Genomic DNA, 5554 nt, shown 5'->3' with positions numbered 1-5554 from the left:
CCACTCAGTTCAACACCTGACAAACAAAACATAGAAACATACAAAGCAAACTATGGTCAGGGGCGTGACAATATTACAGAACTAAATCCATGTGTATGTGTAGTGTGTATGTTTTGTGTGTGTGTGTGTGTGTGTGTGTGTGTGTGTGTGTGTGTGTGTGTGTGTGTGTGTGTGTGTGTTGTGTGTTGTGTGTGTGTGTGGTGGTGGTGTGATGCGTGTGTGTGTGGTTTATGCGTGTGTGTGTGTGTGTGTGTGTGTGTTGTGTGTGTGGTGTGTTATGCGTGTGTCTGTGCCGATGTTTGTGTTGCTTCACAGTCCCCGCTGTTCCGTAAGGTGGTTTAATATCTGTTTCTGAAATCTAATTTTACTGCTTGTGTCAGTTACCTGGTGTGGAATAGAGTTRCATGTAGTCATGGCTCTATGTAGTGCTGTGCGCCTCCCATAGTCTGTTCTGGACTTAGGGACTGTGAAGAGACCTCTGGTGGCATGTCTTGTGGGGTATGCGTGAGTGTTCAAGCTGTCTACCAGTAGTTTAAACAGACAGCTCGGTGCATTCAACATGTCAATACCGCTCATAAATAAAAGTAGTGATGAAGTCGTTCTCTCCTCAACTTTGAGCCAGGAGAGATTGACATGCATATTATTAATATTAGCTCTCTGTGTACTTCCAAGGGTCAGCCGTGCTGCCCTGTTCTGAGCCAATTGCAATTTTCCTAAGTCCCTCTGTCACCTGACAACACTACTGAACAGTAGTCCAGGTGCGACAAAACTAGAGCTTGTAGGACCTGCCTTGTTGACAGTGCTGTTAAGAAGGCAGAGCATCGCTTTATTATGGACAGACTTCTCCCCATCTTAGCTACTACTGCATCAATATGTTTTGACATTGACAGTTTACAGTCTAGTGTTACTCAGAGCAGTTTAGTCATCTCAACTTGCTCAATTTCCACATAATTTATTAAAAGATTTAGTTGAGGTTAAGGTTTTAGTGAGTGTTGTGTTGATGGAGGCTCCGGACTGGGGACCGTCGCCGGAGACCCCGGGCTGAGGACCTTCGCCGGAGACCCCGGGCTGGGGACCGTTGCCGGAGACCCTGGGCTGAGGACCTTCGCCGGAGACCCCGGGCTGGGGACCGTTGCCGGAGACCCTGGGCAGGGGACCGTTGCCGGAGACCCCGGGCCGGGGACCTTCGCTGGAAACCCCGGGCCGGGGACCTTCGCTGGAGACCCCGGGCCGGGGACCTTCGCTGGAGACCCCGGGCCGGGGACCTTCTCTGGAGACCCCGGGCCGGGGACCTTCGCAGGAGACCCCGGGCCGGGGACCTTCGCCGGAGACCCCGGGCTGGGGACCGTTGCTGGAGGCTCCGGACTGGGGACCGTTGCTGGAGGCTCCGGACTGGGGATCGTTGCTGGAGGCTCCGGACCTGGAGATCGCTTGCTGGAGGCTCCGGACTGGAGATCGCCGCTGGTGGCTGCGGACTGTGACCCGCCGCTGGAGGTTCCGGACTATGGGCGTCGTTGGAGGTTCCGGACTGTGGCCCGTTGTTGGAGGTTCCGGACTGTGGCCATCGTTGAAGGTTCGCGACTGTGGCCCGTCGTTGGAGGTTTCCGGACTGTGGTCCGTCGTTGGAGGTTCCGGACTGTGGTCCGTTGATGCGTGGTTCCGGGACTGGTGGTACCGGGCTGAGGACACGCACCTCAGGGCGAGTGCAGATAGGGGCACAGGACGTACTGGACTCTGGAAGCGCACTGGAGGCCTGGTGCATGGTGCCGGAACTGGCGGTACGGGCTGAGGACACGCACCTCAGGGCGAGTGCGGAGAGGAGGCCCGGGACGTACTGGACTGTGGAGACGCACTGGAGATCTGCATCGTAGAGCTGGGCACAATGCGTCCTGGCTGGATGCTCACTTAAGCCGCGACAAGTGCGGGGAATTAGGCACAGGACGCACTGGGCTGTGCAAGACGCACCTTAGACACAGTAACGCAGAGCCGGCGCAGGATATCCTGGTCAAAGGAGGTATACTGGAGACCAGGAGCGCTGAGCCGGCACCATCCGTCCTGGCTGGATGCCAATTCCAGCCCGGCAACTAAGAGGAGGTTGAAATAGAGCGCACCGGGGTAGAATGCGAACTGGAGACACCGTGCGCATCTCTGCATAACACGGTGCCTGACCAGTTCACGCTCCCCACGGTAAGCCAAGGGAGTTGACTCAGGTCTCCCAGCTGACTTTCATAAACTGAAGGTATCTGGCCAGCTTCCTTCCCTAACCTGACAGGTATCTGGCCAGCTTACTTAACTAACTGTCTGAAGGTATCTGGCCGCTTACTTACTAACTGTTGAAGGTATCTGGCCAAGCTTATTCCGCTAACTGTTTTGCAAGGTATCTGGACAGCTTACTTCACCAACTGTCTGAAGGTATCTGGCCAGCTACTTCACCAACTGTCTGAAGATATCTGGCCAGCTTACTTCCCTAACTGAAGGTATCTGGCCACCTTACTCCCTAACTGAAGGTATCTGGCCAGCTTACTTCCCTAACTGAAGGTATCTGGCCAGCTTACTTCCCTAACTGAGCTATCTGGCCAGCTTTACTTCCCCTAACTGAAGGTATCCTGCCAGCTTAAACTTCCCTAAAACTGAGGTATCTGGCCAGCTTAACCTTCCCTAACTGAAGGTTAATCTGGCCAGGCTTACTTCCCTAACTGAAGAGGTATCTGGCCAGGCTTCCTTCCCTCTAAACTGAAGTATCTGGCCAGCTTAAACTTCCCTAACTGAAGGTTCTGGCCAGCTTACTTGCCCTAACGAGGTATTGGCCAGCTCTACTTCCTAACTGAAGGTATTGGCAGCTTTACTTCCCTAAACTGAAGGTATCGTGGCCAGCTTACTTTAACTAACAGTCCTGAAGGTATCTGGATTGGTTTTGGTAATAAAACATGAATTTGAGCAGGCAGAACTAGTCCCCCAGCAAATACAATCTGAAATGAAAAAACCAATCTGTTGTGTCTGTTGGTGGAATAACGCGTAGTTATTGTCAAGTATCACTTAGAGTACAATGTTGACAAACATAAATAAGGATATTATTGAATTATGTTTTAAGTTGCTCTTACCTTGGACAGACCTGCACTGGTTCATCCAAAGTCTCATATACTGGTGTGCCTCCGATGCAAAAGGCAGTCCTTAGAACCTTAGAAAAAGACAATAACACCACTGGTTCATCAAGTCTATATACTGGTTCCTCCCGATGCCAAGCAGTCTTAGACCTAGAAAAGCAGACAATAACCACTGGGTTCATCAAGTCTAATATACTGTTCCATCCTGATGCCCAAGCAGTCTTAGACCTAGAAAACAGACAATAATCACTGGTTCATCAAAGTCTATATAACTGGTTCCTCCCGATGTCCAGCAGCCTTAGACATAAGAAAACAGGACAAGTAATCACTGGTTCATCAATCTATATACTGGTTCCTCCTGATGCCAAGCAGTCTTAGACTAGAAAAAACAGAGACAATAATCACTGGTCATCAAGTCTATATATCTGGTCCTGTCCCGATGCCAAGCAGCCTTAGACCTAGGAAGAACAGACAATAATCACTGGTTCATCAAGTTCTACTATCTGTTCCTCCCGTCGTGCCCAGCAGCCTTAGACCTAGAAAACAGACAAGAATCACTGGTCATCAAGTCTATATACTGGTTCCCTCCCGACTGCCAAGCAGCCTTAGACCTAGAAAAAACAGACAATAAATCACTGGTTCATCAAGTCTATTCACTGGTTCCTCCTATGCAAGCAGCCTTACGACCTAGAAAACAGCCCAATAACCACTGCGTTCCATCACAGTCGATATACTGTCTGGTTCCTCCTGATGGCCCAGCAGGCCTTAGACCTAGAAAACAGACAATATCACTGCGTTGCAATCAAGTCTATATACTGGTTCCTTCCCATCAGTGGCGGCCCGTCCTTTACAAGGGCAGTGGGGGGGTTTGCCTTTTTTGCATGTTATTTTTGGCATCTTAATGACACTATAAGTAATACCATATCAATGTAAAACATTGTTTTTTAAATGTCATTGAGTAATAAAGCTGCATACAAACATAGTCTATTTTTGTTCCTTTCTTGAGTAAGGCAACTCCAAAAAATGCAGGTGTTGTAGCCTAGCTCAGATGCTTTCTGGGTGGTGTGGCTAGCCAGCAGAGAAATACAGAGCACTGCGCCTGATTGGTTCATTTTTCTGTCACTCATGGGACAGTAGTTCATCCCCAAGTCTAAGGTTAGAATGTTAGCCCCTTGTGTTCTGCCATAGACTTATATTGAAGTGCCCAACCAGAAGGCTCAACGGTCATGGGCCACAGATACAATGACATCAATCACGTTAATATCTACAGTAGCTTTGATGGCTCATCTTGTCGAACATCATACTTTCAAAAGTCTTCAGCTAGCAGTCATTATCATGAATCCAAGTCGACAAATCTACTGGCAAAATCCGCTTCTTATCCATGGTCATATTGAAGAGAAATAATCAAGAGAAATTATAATAAAACGATCGGTGGCTCCATCGGCCACTTGGACATAAAACATACAACAAGAAGTTTGGAAATTCGTATAAATTCAACAATGAGTGGTTTGGAACGGAAAATGTGACTAAACCCCTAACGTTGGTTTCTTTGCCAGACTATGATGACAAGGTTGATGACAAGAAATGTACACACAAAGGGACCCGCTGCGCCAACTTCAAAAGGTGAGGTCCAAAAATGTATTGGTAATGCTGCTGCATAATGGATGTAATATTCCAGGGAGATACGTATAACTGGAGCTAACCAGAAAGTAATACTTATTGTGTATGTTTGTGTAGTGTGCATCCCAGGAGATGTAGTGTGCTTTGGGGGACCTTTTTAACAGAATGTGAACTGGCAAGAACGGGTGTTGTATGTGGTAGGATGGGGCTGCCAGTAGATATCTCAGCATAGGGGGGAGTGAGGCCTTAAGCAGGGGGTTTTTAATATAATAAGCATCCAAAAAACCCAGGATGGGTCTTGCGACGGGTATACAGAGATGACAGATTACAGAAGATAATAGAAGTGCAGTGATGTTTCTACTAGGGAACATTGGTGGCAAATTGATGGCCGAATGGGTAAAAGAACATCAGCCGCTCGATGAGCACCTTTACCCCCCCCATGCCGATCTATAAATGATTGTCCGCAATCTAGGCATGGGTAGGATGGGTGCATACTGAAATCAGGTTAGTTTGGCAGCGGGGACGTGGAAAAAAGGAACGATTACGATAGAGGAACCAAGTCTAGATTTTAACTTTAGCCTGAAGCTTTGGATATGTGCTGAGAGAAGGACAGTGTACCGTCTAGCCATACTCCAAGTACTTGTATGAGGTGCTACTCCAAGCTCTAACCCTCAGATGGTAGTACATCACAACCTGTGGGGAGAACGGGGCATTCCGTCTTACCAAACGCACATGACCTTTGTTTTGAAGGTGTTCAGAAACCAAGGTTAAAGGGGAGAGAAAAGACTTGTTGGACCTAAAGAAAGCTTTGTTGTAGAGCATTTAAAGAC

This window comes from Salvelinus sp. IW2-2015, unplaced genomic scaffold (genome assembly GCF_002910315.2).
Source record: "Salvelinus sp. IW2-2015 unplaced genomic scaffold, ASM291031v2 Un_scaffold2596, whole genome shotgun sequence".
NCBI classification, from domain to species: Eukaryota; Metazoa; Chordata; class Actinopteri; order Salmoniformes; family Salmonidae; genus Salvelinus; species Salvelinus sp. IW2-2015.
Note: the sequence above shows the minus strand (reverse complement) of the source record.